The 13,518-nt window shown below is 39.9% G+C and overlaps 1 protein-coding gene across 6 annotated transcripts in view; it reads left to right on the forward strand.

Annotated features, from left to right (window-relative positions):
* Window positions 1-2,701: 2,701 nt before the first annotated feature.
* The window catches only part of LOC115150540 (collagen alpha-1(VII) chain), a 120,197-nt gene continuing 109,380 nt past the window's right edge, over window positions 2,702-13,518 (forward strand). For 2 of the 6 annotated variants that reach the window (XM_029693952.1, XM_029693949.1), the window contains exon 1: window positions 2,713-3,054. The gene's annotated coding sequence lies outside the window, so the exon portion shown is untranslated. The other 4 variants (XM_029693953.1, XR_003867123.1, XM_029693950.1 and 1 more) reach the window with 4 other exon arrangements.

Consider the following 13,518-nt stretch of genomic DNA (forward strand, 5'->3'; position numbering starts at 1 on the left):
GCAAGGCGGTATCAAATGTGTCACTGCCTGTCACCTTGATTACTCAAAATTCTCTCGACCTGTGCGCCAACATTGTAAACTTTCAAAGCAACCTCATGATGGGTACAGGGAAAATTTGAGTATCATGTAGTAGCCTAAACCTATTGATGTTACATTGAGTTGGATGAACGGAATATGAATGACAGTCATCCAATATGCTGTAATAGAAATAAGGCCATGTTCATAAAAAAAAAAATTATCCTCACTCAGGTTAAATGGCACCGACCACCACTGTATTCTACACATGTTGCCATGGAGCAGAGAGGAACATGTGCAGTTTCATAGCTCATCTCATACTTTTCTACACATTTTTACATTCAGGCTGAGAGAAAAGTTTGCATTTTTAAAGCTAATTAAAGCTCAAATATACACTGGGTATACAAAACATTAAGAACACCTGCTTTTTCCATGACATTGAATCCAGGTGCATGCTATGATCCCTTATTGATGTCACTTGTTAAATCCACTTCAATCAGTGTAGAATAGATGAAGGGGAGGAGACAGGTTAAAGAAGGATTTTTAAGCCTTGAGACTATTGAGACATGGATTGTGTATGTGTGCCATTCTGAGGGTAAATAGGCAAGACAAAAGATTTAACCTCATAAGGATTTGCAGCATTTTTTCAAATTTTCGCGTAAAATGACTTAACCAAATCTAACTGCCTGTAGCTCAGGCCCTGAAGCAAGGATATTCATATTCTTGGTACCATTTGAAAGGAAACACTTTGAAGTTTGTGGAAATGTGGAAGGAATGTAGGAGAATATAACACAATAGATCTGGTAAAAGATAATACAAAGAAAAATGCAACTCAATATTCGGAATGTGTTCCTAATGTTTGGTATACTCAGTGTATAAAGATTAGCTGGCTACTCACTAGCATGTAGGATTGTGCTTGAGAGAGTGTTTATGAGACTTCTGTTCATTTTCTACAATGCCCACTTCCAGAAGTTGGTCATTATTAGTGGATGTGCATGGTTCTGATAATTTTTTTTACAAAAAGGGAATTTCATAGACAGAATTGAAAGCCAGATCAATGATTATTGCAACAACAAAAAAACAAGTTAAACTATTGTCACGACTTCTACCGAAGTCGATGACGTCGGGCGGTGGTCGACGTCACCGGTCATCTAGCCATCATTGATCCATTTTCCATTGGCTTTGTCTTGTCTTCCTAAACACCTGGTTCCAATCCCATTCATTACATGTTGTGTATTTAACCCTCTGTTTCCCCTCATGTCCTTGTAAGAGATTGTTATGCTCATGATATTATATTGGTGCGTGACGGGTTCGTGTACCCACGTTTATTTTATTATGTACTTTGGTTTTGGAGGTTTTGTTTTACGTTATTAAACTACTCCATTTATACCAAGTTTGATTCTCCTGCGCCTGACTTCCCTGCCACCTACACAATCGGCATGACAACTATTTTGATAAAATAACTAAAATATGAATGGGTTTTATGGTTGTGGAAAGCTTATATTTTGCCAAGATATAATTTCACAAGCCCTGAATTAATTATATTTATTCACAACTGTTTTAAATGCAGTGTATTGAACTTTAATGGTGCAACAAAGCTTATTTAGAGAACTTAGAAAAAAAAATATATATATCATGAATTGCCCATAAATGTGAAAAAATCTAGATATGATTTTTAGGACATATCGCCCAGCCCTAGTTGACTGTGATAAAGGCACTGGATTATGAGCTGTCTTGTTTGAACAAAGGAAGTAGGCAGTGGCATGGTGCATATAGCCATAGAAGCACAGTGACATATGCCTCAATTCAGTCATATTCGTGGCTTAATGCAGGTGTGGCTTTCAGTTATTTTTGGCAACCCATCCCATGAGAGAAAATGTCATTCCAGTTAATCTGTTCTGTTATATTTAATCAAATCTGACTAACCCAGTGCAACTGCTCGCTATGCATTATATATTATGGTGTTTGCATCTTTATATAAAAAGACAAATAATGTTTAGTTTGGAACACTGACAAGTAAAGAGCATTACAAATCTGATTGGTGGGCCTGGCTTCCAAGAGGGTGCAGTGGGGCAGTGCAGTGCTCCTGCCTCCAACCACAACTTAAAGCAGCAGCCTTAGTAGAACATGCAGAGTCCAGTCCTGAACTGGAATGTGTTTTTATGACTGTGGTATGGTTATGGTTTTAATTCATTTGAATGCTTCAAGAAAGTCAGACATGTACATCTGCACAGCAGTTTCCCCCTTCTTGCTCGCGCATGCACACAAACACCCCCGACTGATGTGCGTCTGTCAAGCGCTACTCTGACCCATGTCAACCCATCTCAAACATACTTAACACTTGTAAGAGTACACCTTCCACATCCTTACTGCATGGTCATAAAAACAGTCCAAATCAAAACAATTAGCCGTCTGTCTGACAGATAGACAGGCAGTGATCTCATGTTTTATCATCTTCTTCCTCCCATCCTCCAATCTATATGAATTTATTTCTTCCAAACAAGCTATGCTGGGCCATATCTCTTCTTTTCTGGTTTAAATGTATCTTCACTTCCTTCAACATAGTGTCATCCCATATGCCTAGTGCAAAACTCTGACTCTGAGACATAAATATCAAAATGGGTTAGCCTATACCATTGAGCTATAATAAGAGGCTTATACCTGGTGTTCTTACCTGATAAAGGTATAGCTGCAAATATTTCATGAACGCACGAGGTCTTCGCGCCATTGGCTGCTGACATGGGCGGGTAGAGCTTGTAATCCAGGTCGGGACTGGGAGGGAGAGAGAAAATGAGACTGAAAAAAAGAAAAGGAAAACGAGGGAATTGTTTAGAACTCTCCTTCAGGCAACCGAACAAGTCTAGACTTACAGTACTGCAGCTTCTGCCCAACCTGAGCCAACGAGTCTGCCTGTGTTACAGTTAAATTAAACACGACTTTGATTATCGCTTCGCGGGACCTGGGATGCGCCACAATACTCTTTCTTCATAAACGTTATGCAGCAGAGGCGGCTATCTGACAAGGGACTGGAGTGACAGAGTAAATATACAGTTTGCTTATTAATTGAATAACTCTCAGTAGTTTGGAGGCAGAACAGGGAGCCACGGGTGGATTGTTATGCTACAAGTGGAAAGGTGAGTGAGGACTTGAACGGTTGTCAGGTGAGGTCGTTGCCGTTCGTTGTGAGCTGGGATGCTCTGCAGAGTGCAGGCCGGTAGGTCTACGCGTCCAGTTTCACGGGGGATTTTCTCCATGTCACTGATAAAGGAAACTATGATTTATTGGTCCAATTAAGGAGGAATTGCCGGAATGTTAGTGTAGTTGCCAAAAGGTGCCTCTCAGGCGCAAAGTTGTGGAAAGTCTTGACCATCCATTTTTGTTTTAAAAGTTGCTCAAATAGTTTGTATTAATCAATTTGATTATAAAGTGTGATTGCTGACGATTTAATTTAATCGTAACTGGGCTAAATGGGTTGTCAGTGTGTAGTCCAGACAGCTAGCGGCCTAGGACCACATTAAACAGCGCATCCTTAATAGCCTCTAAAATGTTGTCGTCAATAGTTACCCATAGATATTAAAACTAGTAGATAGTGATAGCGTTGATCTCATCCACATATTCCTATGGAAAACTTCCAATCAATGACCGTACAGTATGAAGATAGGCAGAAACTGATTATCCAATAGAAATCCCAGATCATGCTTGTAGGCGATGTCATGGCGATGTTGGCTAACTAAACTCGTGCGCAGAAACACTTCTAATAGTCTTCTCGCACCGAACTGTGCATGTTTAGGTCGTCAAATCAAAGGCAAGCCTTCAATATAAAGTTGTTTTTGACTAAAATTATAACTTGTCAGTTTGTCACTTTCACAAGGTTGGAGTAATAACATGTTCAACTACTATCTAGGTTGTGCCTTTAGATTTTGAGAAAATTAACAACTAAGGAAGAACGTTTCACTTCTCTCGTTGATTTCTCTAATCCCGATCCCTGGCCAAATCGGCTTGGTCCGTTTCTCAATCGGAACTCTGTGTCTCGCTGGCGCATCAAGCGAGCCATATTGCTGAATGGTGCTGAATCAAGGGGCCAAGGTTCCGATCTAGAAGCACGGTTCTGACTGCTCCTACAGTGTTGTTTCGGTACTGCAGTTTAACTGATGCCCGGCCCAGAAAGACAATTTACATAAATGGCCACATAGAGAAGTCAGATTTGAAAATTGCTAATAAGACACTTTAGTCATCAACTTTATGCACAAAACATCCATTAAATAGTTCAAATAATTGTCGCTGAGGCCGATTTTGTTTTCCAGCACTCACAGCCGAAGATATTAACATTTTACATTCATCCAATGTCTGTCATGTTTTTGGATGACGTACTGACGACGTCACTGCTCGCACTGCTAGCGCAAATACTCAGAGGCTTTTCTAATTATTTCAGGGGATTTTAATGAAACACCTGATGCATCTGCTGATCGTTTTCCTCCTAGAACGAGTCAAAGCCCTCAAAATAGAAATATTATCACTACATTATGCAAGGTTCTCTGTGTTGAGGATGCCTGGCGTCATTTCAATCCGGATGCAAAGGGTTATACCTGGACCAACAAAACTATGTCACGTAAATCTAGAATAGATTTATTCCTAATTTCCCCTTTTTTGTTACAATTTGTTATAGATGTAGATCATCAGTTGGCTCCCTTTTCTGATCAACACTTGATTTCCCTGAATTTACAAGCTACTAAAAAATCAAAAAGGTACTCAAGGATATTGGAAATTAAACAACACACTTCTTAAAGATACTACTCTCATTGAAAACATCACATCGTTAGCTAAAGATATTTTTGCAAGAAAAGACTTGGGTCATGGAAGTAGATGGGAATTTTTCAAACATAAAGTCAGAGTGGTAGCTATTAAACATGCCAAAGAGCTGATGCAATTAAAGAACGTTAGAGAAAAAGAGATGATGAGCAAGCTTGACAGTTTTCTAAAGAAAGATAATCTGTCAGAAGAAGAGGAGTCTGTATTCAAGTCGTTACAGCTAGAATTAGAACAGCTTTACACGGCTCAAAGGGTGCCTTTGTAATGTCAAGAGCAAAATGGATTGAAGAGGGGGAAAGAAACACTAGTTACTTTTTTTGCACTTGAAAAGAGAAACTATAAAAGAAAATCTATAACTGCACTCAAAATTAACAATGTTTTATGCAAAGATCCAATTACAATATCATTTGTCAGTTCCTTTTATGAAAACCTTTACAGCTCTCAATTTCATGAAGATGGTTGTGAAAGCTACATTTGGCACATTCAGAATTATGTCCCTGTAATTGAGGATGATTTCCACTCAGTTTGCGATTCACCTGTGTCAATTGAAGAAATTAGAGAGGCTCTGAATTCAATGAAAAAAGAGAAATCTCCTGGCCCTGATGGCCTGTCAGTTGACTTCTATAGACAGTTTTGGGAGTTACTAGAAGACCTGATTTTTTTTTTATGTTTCAAGATTGCATTAAAAGTGGGGAAATGGTCTCCACTATGAAACAGGGCCCTATTTCATTGATTCCGAAGCCCGATAAAGACCCTTCTCTCATTGACAATTGGAGACCAATTACTTTATTAAATTTTGATTACAAATTGATTGCTCTGGTTTATACCAAAAGTTTAAAGAAAGGAATAGATAGCATTATAAATGAGACTCAAACAGGATTTATGAAGGGCCGTCACATAAGCCCTAACATTCGTTTAGTCTTGGACCTTATAGATTATTCAGATGCAATTGACTCAGATGCGGTTGTCTTATTTTTGGACTTCTGTAAAGCCTTTGACACAATTGAACATTAATTTCTCTTTAGGTCTCTTAAACTTTTTGGATTTGGTGAAAATTTGATCAAAGTAATTTGCATGTTTTACAAAAATATAAATAGTTCTGTGTTACTAAACCTTAATACTTCCAAAAGATTCAGTATCAACTGAAGTGTACGACAGGGATGCCCAATTTTGCAATTTTTATTCATTTTGGTTGTGGAACTTCTATCTCTAGATATTCTGAATAATGCAAATTTGTATGTATTTTTAACAAAGAAATCAAAATTTCCCAACTGGTTGATGATACTACTCTTTTCTTAAGAGACAAAGACCAGGTCGCCCATGCCCTTAATGCTATAACTGCATTTTCTATTGCATCAGGATTAAAACGGAATGTTTCTAAATGTGAAATCTTAAGTTTATTTGACTCTGATGATAAATAAATAGAAAATATTCCTGTAAAGGACTGTTAAATATTTAGGAATACATCTGTCAAAAAATCACTCAGTCAGACAACATTTGAATTTCTCTCCTAAAATTAAGAAAACCAAAAATATATTCAATAATTTGCTACAAAGAGATCTTTCTATGCTTGGGATAGTACTTCTGTCCAAGGCAGAGGGACTGTCTCGTTTTGTGTACCCCTCATTATCGTTATGTGTAAATCCTGCTACTTGTAAAGAGATCAATAAGACCTTTCTTGACTTCATCTGGAAAAATAAGTCTTACAAACAAAACAATTCAGTCCTTTCTAACAAAAGAGCTGAAGGCGGTCTAGAAGTGTTGGATTTTGTTGACATAAATAACACTTTCAAGATAAACTGGTTGGAAAGATGTTTGATCAATACGGATTCAATATGGTATTTCATTCCAAATAATGTGTTTAATAAGTCGGGGGGTCTTCAATTTTTACTGAAATGCAATTATATTCCTGAAAGATTACCTGCTAAATTTTCTAGGTTTCCCCAACAAGCTTTAATGGCCTGGAAAATATGTTTCCTGCACAATTTTCCCCAACAAAAGCTCTTTTGTGAAATAATTCAGACATAACTGTAAGGAATAAGTCATTGTTCTACCCCAGCTGGCATGAGAGGAATATTGACTTTGTTCTTGATGTTTTCGACAACAAGGGTAATATTCTCACATATGAACAATTTATAACATTGAAAGAGTTTCCAATACTTCTCAGAGAGTTTATTTCTGTGATCAAAGCCATTCCTAGTGGTGTAACTACACTAATGAAAACTCATCTTAGCTTTGGTAATGATCACAAAATATATCCAGAACTCAGGTTGGACGTTTTTCTGGAACATGCTTATTCCTGCCATTGTCTGGAAAAATGTATGGTTAAGGCCTTGCAAAATTTTACATAAGATATATCCATGTAATTCTATGATATTTGTGGAAAATAAGGTGAGAATCTGTCTCACTTGTTCTTTGAATGTAAACCTTGGAAAAATAGTTATTTACCATTATGAACACTACCTATGTTTTTGACATGAAAGATATAATATGTTACTATTGCAATGATAACAAGACCACTGAAATGATTGTGAATTTTTTTATTCTTGTTGCCAAATACTTCATACACAAACAGAAATTCCAAAATTCTATACCAAAATTACATTTTTTTTGATCGAATTTAACTATTTTATTAAAACATTAACCCTAGTGAACAATAACAAGAATAACATTTTCCTAAATCATTAAAATAAGATTTTTTCAGAGTGATTACAATTTCACTAGAATTGTTTATTTTTCTATATTTTTTGTTTGTTCCAGTATTTTCTCTAATACCTGCGTTCTGTTTTGTATGATGTAAGAATGTAAATTGTTGATCTGTATTTTGAATAATAAATATCTATTTTTTTAAGCACTGAGTGCTAGCGCGCATGTGATGTTGGTCCATGTAAACCGGATGCAACCTTGATATAGACCGTCTATGAATCGGCATATGTAAATGGGAGTAGATTACCTTGAAAACAACAGGCGGACCTCTTGGACGCAGTCTCCAGTTCTTATAATACCTTAGTGGGCTAAATGCACGCAAAAAAATCGCCAAGGTCGATGTAGTCATTTTCATCCTGCCAGAGAGAGTCAATCGGGGTCTCCTCATAGCCTGCCGGCCCATGATTGGTCTGTGTCAGCATGTGATCCTTAGTGACGACAAATGTAGTAGTCAGAATGGATCACTATTTAATTAAATATCTGGATTCGTAGCAAACACCATGGGGATCAAACTTGATCATAATGAACACATTTTAGAGCCCAAAACGGCCCCCCCCCCCCAAAAAAAATGTTGGCTCTTCTGACGATCGTAATTTTCATAGGCTTTCTAGGGCAGACCAGGGCTTTTGGCACCACTAGGTTCAATCAAATCAAATTCTATTTGTCACATGTGCCGAATACAACAGGTGTAGACCTTACAGTGAAATGCTTACTTGCAAGCCCTTAACCAACAATGCAGTTTTAAGAAAATACCTTAAGCATGTTTCTTAGGCTCAGGGGCGGACTGGGACCACACTGGCCCAATTGTTTTCCTCGAGGATCCCACACCGGACCATTTTTTCCTCATGGCCCCATTATTAGTCTTCCAAGTGGCGCAGCAGTCTAAGGCGCTGCATTGCAGTGCTAGAGGCATCACTACAGACCGGGTGTGATCGGGAGTCCAATAGGGCGGTGCACAATTTTCCCAGCGTCGTCTGGGTTAGGGGAGGGTTTGGCCGGGGTAGGCCGTCATTGTAAATAAGAATTTGTTTTTAACTGACTTGCCTAGTTAAATAAATCAAATATTTATTAGCCAAGTAATGATCATTTTGGCCCAAAAAAACAAGATAGATGTCACGGTTGTCGTCGGTAATGGAGGACCAAAACGCAGCAGGTATGTGTATGCTCATCTTGATGTTTATTTACTTTCAAAAAGAATATCAAAATAACAAAACCACGAGAACGAACAACAACAACAACAACAACAACAACAACAACAACAACAAACAGTCTCGCAAAGCATAAGGCTCAACACAGAACAATCTCCCACAAAATACAAGACAAACACACCCAACTAATATAGGACTTCCAATCAAAGGCAACACCAAACAGCTGCCTTCAATTGGAAGTCCAACCCCAATTAACTCAACATAGAAACACACACACTAGACTAACCATAGAATACATGAAAACCAAACAGTGCCCAAAAACCCCGGAATACTTAAATCAAATGCCCCTTCAACAAACACACCACCCCGAACCACATAAAACGAATACCCTCTGCCACGTCCTGACCAAACTACAAAACCAATTAACCTTATACTGGCCAGGACGTGACAATAGACATGCCCACTGACCCAGCCAGTCCGCCCCTGTTTAGGGTACTCACTTAGTGAAAGTGCATGGTATACTATCTACATCGTTTTATATGGAGTATGCTTCTTTGTTTTATTCATGTTTGCTCTAGCCTCTATAGTGGTGCTTAAACACAGAAAGCTATGCTTATGTCTATCAATCAAGCAAAAACAATTCTTCCTGAGACAAAGCACTTGAATGAGACCAGACAACTGATCAGCATCTTACTTGTCAAATTATGCCATAATTGTTTTTAAATCAGGTTTTTGATATTGCGAACTAAGGTCCAAGGCCTGTTCTGATTCAGAACAGGATGTCTGTAGTCAATTTTCAGTATCCACATTGGTATGGTATTCTGTGACAATTATTGTATAGTATCGTTGCAGTGTTTTGCAGTGTTTGACTCAGGTGATTACATAAGTAATGGCCTTGTCTGCTTGGCGACATTACATATTTCACACTCTGTAAAAGTCTTAAAAAGAAGAGATTTCACACTGATTGACGGCCTTCACGTGCATACCCATGTTGGGAACTGGTGTCAATGGCTTTTATTTCAAGACGTTTATTTACAAAGGTAAATCAATTGTAGCCGATATATATCAGGCTGGGGGTAATGGAGCTAGGCAGCAGGCTCAATCCACCCTGTCTAAGTAATTGTAGGGTGAACTACAGCCAGGCCTAGGGCTATATGTTGGCAGAGTTTTGTTCTCAGGTAGGTGGGATGGATGGAATGTGGTGGCTGAAGCTTCCTCTGACATAATAAAACTCCTGCTAATGGCAGGGTTGTGCTTTCTGACTCATACCATTTATACCATACTAGTTTCTTTGTTGTGCTGGACTATCATTTGTTAAGCTGCTGAATAAACTTTCCAATTCCAGCACATCAAAGAGACTAGCACTACATCCTGTAGTTATATGTCTGCCAGATCCAATGAGAACTTTAATTGGCAGTGCAAAGCCCTTCCTCTCCCTCTGTTCCCTCATCTCTGTATTTTTTCTCCCACTCTCTCTCTCCATCTCACTTTCTATATGTTCCTCTCTCCCATGGGCTTTCTTTCTTTCTCTCGCTCTCTCTTTCCCTCATTCCATCCCTCTCTGTGAGTTGTTGTGAATTTACTGTGGGTTTTGCTTTTTGCAGCTTTTTCTACCTCCCCCATCGCCACAGTGATTGACACCCAAATTCTCCTCTTTCTCTGAAGTGTCTGGTTTTCCACCTTACCTTCTCTCAATAGTCACTTTCCTCTCTCTCTCTCGTCCTCCCAGCCTTCACGTTCACCCCTCTTTACTCGATCCTTCTTTTTTTGTTCTCCTCCTCATTCATGGTTTATTTGCTGCTTCTGGCATGCTGCTCTTCTGGGCTGCATTGTGTTGAGATCTGGACTGTTACCAAGGGTGCCATCTGTGGAAGGGAAGGCTACTGTCTTTGATGTGTGAGTCCATCTTGGTTTTGTCGGGGAGCTGAATCTATTGTCTTCAGGGAGCTTCAGAAGAGAAATAAGGTAAAGCAGAGGTTATTAAAAGGTCTGTATGGAGGTTGGGGAGGTCTAGACAGTGGTATGGAACTGATGTGACTCATGTTTTTATGTGGGTTTAGTGTTTGATATCGAAAGGCTGGGTCTTAAGTGGTTGTTAATGTCTCATGGAATATGAACAAGACAAAGGCCACCATCTGGAGAGGAAAGAATCTCTTTGTATGTTTGTCTCGGTCCTTTCTCTGTGTCTATGTGGGGAAAGTGACTCATTAGAGCAGATGTTCTTGCAGTGAGACAGGTAAAGATGCACCAGAGACAGGGAAACTTAAGAGTTTAAAGAAATGCAGAAACTTAAACATTTCTTACAAGTACAAAAGTCTTCAAGCTTGAGGTTCATAAAGTCACTGACACTATTAATTTGCTACGTCTTCCTCCCCAGGGGCATGTTGGGAGCTTGTGCAAGCAGGGTTATGAACTTCTCTAAGACAATTGATCAAAATGGAGTCTCTTTGTTTGGCTTGGCTAATAAGAGAGTGTGGACATGATCAAGCTTGAGGCTAGTGCCTTCCAGACCAAGGTGATAGGTGCAACACTTGCCCTGGGGGTTAGAGGTTAGAGGTCATTGACTGGGTCGTCCTGTCCACTTCTTGAATTCAGACAGATAGGCCGACAGTAGAGCTGCTCTTTATAACATTGCTCCCGTCACAGATAGGAGCAAATGCTGTTACCCACTGTACAGTTCACTGTACAGAACACTTAGCCCTACACAAAAACTCACCAGTGAGAGAAATAGTTGGATAATTGACTATGACACCCCTTCCTCTCTGTCCTCCTCTGTCCCTGTGCTGATGTCACGCCAAGGGAACCTTGCAGTTACACAACAGTCCTCTCTGTCACTCTTGCGGCCCCCCCAGGAGAATGGCATCTTTCACTGTCTGTACTACCTCCATGTCTCAGCTGCTCTCTTTATGAGAAAGTACAGTGTGTGTTCACTGCCTCCTTACTTTGTCTCACTCTCTTCTTTTCTCCATGATCTCTTTCCCTTTCTCGTTCATTTCTTTCCACCTCTCACTCTCTTCTAGGACCAGGATGATAACAGTATCACAATATGGCATAAATGAAAATGCGAAACAGACTGAACTTTTGTCCTTTAAAAACCTGCTTTATGTAAAATATTGTGCGTTATAGCTTGGAAAATAAATAAATGTGACTCTGGATGACAACATAATGATGTTTGTTTCCAACATTAGGGCTGTTTTCCTAAGAAGTTAAATCTGCTTCGTGTTTTGTTTCCTTGCCACGCTACTAACGAGTATCGTGATATTGGTATAGTCCCAGCCCTACTCTCCTACCCCCCCTGCCTCTGTCTCTCTCTGCTCTCACCCAGCCTCGGTCTCTCTCACCCCCTGCCTCGGACACTCTCACCCCTGCCTTGGCCTCTCTCATCCCCTGCCTCGCCAAGCAACACAGTTCAGTCAGTCAGTGATCTATTAAGTCAGCCCAGAGCAGACTACAGTATGTGAGCGGAGTTGAGCGGTCAGAAATCTTGCTCCATGAGCGGTGCTCTGAAGCTCCACATACTTTCCAACCGCTCCGCAAAAAAACGCTCCTCCTCGCTCACAGGAATAAAACTTCCTCTCCGAATTTGCTCCATTCATTAAAATCACAATTTAACCAACACTTATCTATTTTTGTGACTACCTGGACCTACCATTTTGTTTTGAAGTATAGAAACCAAACTATATGATTTAAATAAAAGTATTTTAATAAACATGAAAAAGTGAATTTATGAACCGCTCATCATTTCAAATAGGCTACATTTCATATCAAATAAAATGTTATTGGTCACATACACATGGTTAGCAGATGTTAATGCGAGTGTAGCGAAATGCTTGTGCTTCTAGTTCCGACCGTGCAGTAATATCTAACAAGTAATCTAACAATTTCACAACAACTACCTTATACACACAAGTGTGAAGGAATGAATAACAATATGTACATATTAATATATGGATGAACGATGGCCGTGTGACATAGGCAAGATGCAGTAGATGGTATAGAGTACAGTATATACATATGAGATGAGTAATGTAGGGTATGTAAACATTATTTAAAGTGGCATTGTTTAAAGTGACTAGTGATACATTTATTACATCCAATTTTTTATTATTAAAGTAGCTAGAGATTGAGTCAGTATGTTGGCAGCAGCCACTCAATGTTAGTGATGGCTGTTTAACAGTCTGATGGCCTTGAGATAGAAGCTGTTTTTCAGTCTCTCGATCCCAGCTTTGATGCACCTGTACTGACCTCGCCTTCTGGATGATAGCGGGGTGAACAGGCAGTGGCTCGGGTGGTTGTTGCCCTTTTTGGGCTTCCTGTGACATCGGGTGGTGTAGGTGTCCTGGAGGGCAGGTAGTTTGCCCCTGGTGATGCGTTGTTCAGACCTCACTACCCTCTGGAGAGCCTTACGGTTGTGGGCGGAGCAGTTGCCGTACCAGGCGTTGATACAGCCCGACAGGATGCTCTCGATTGTGCATCTGTAAAAGTTTGAGTGTTTTCGGTGACAAGCCAAATTTCTTTAGCCTCCTGAGGATAAAACTTTCCACCTTCTTCACTACTGTCCCGTCGATGTGGATAGGGGGGTGCTCCCTCTGCTGTATCCTGAAGTCCACGATCATCTCCTTTGTTTTGATAACGTTGAGTGTGAGGTTATTTTCCTGACACCATACTCCGAGGGCCCTCACCTCCTCCCAGTAGGCTGTCTCGTCGTTGTTGGTAATCAAGCCTACCACTGTAGTGTCGTCTGCAAACTTGATGATTGAGTTGGAGGCGTGCATGGCCACGCAGCCATGGGTGAACAGGGAGTACAGTAGAGGGCTGAGAATGCACCCTTGTGGGGCCC

This window comes from Salmo trutta, chromosome 16 (assembly GCF_901001165.1).
Source record: "Salmo trutta chromosome 16, fSalTru1.1, whole genome shotgun sequence".
In the NCBI taxonomy this organism is placed as follows: Eukaryota; Metazoa; Chordata; class Actinopteri; order Salmoniformes; family Salmonidae; genus Salmo; species Salmo trutta.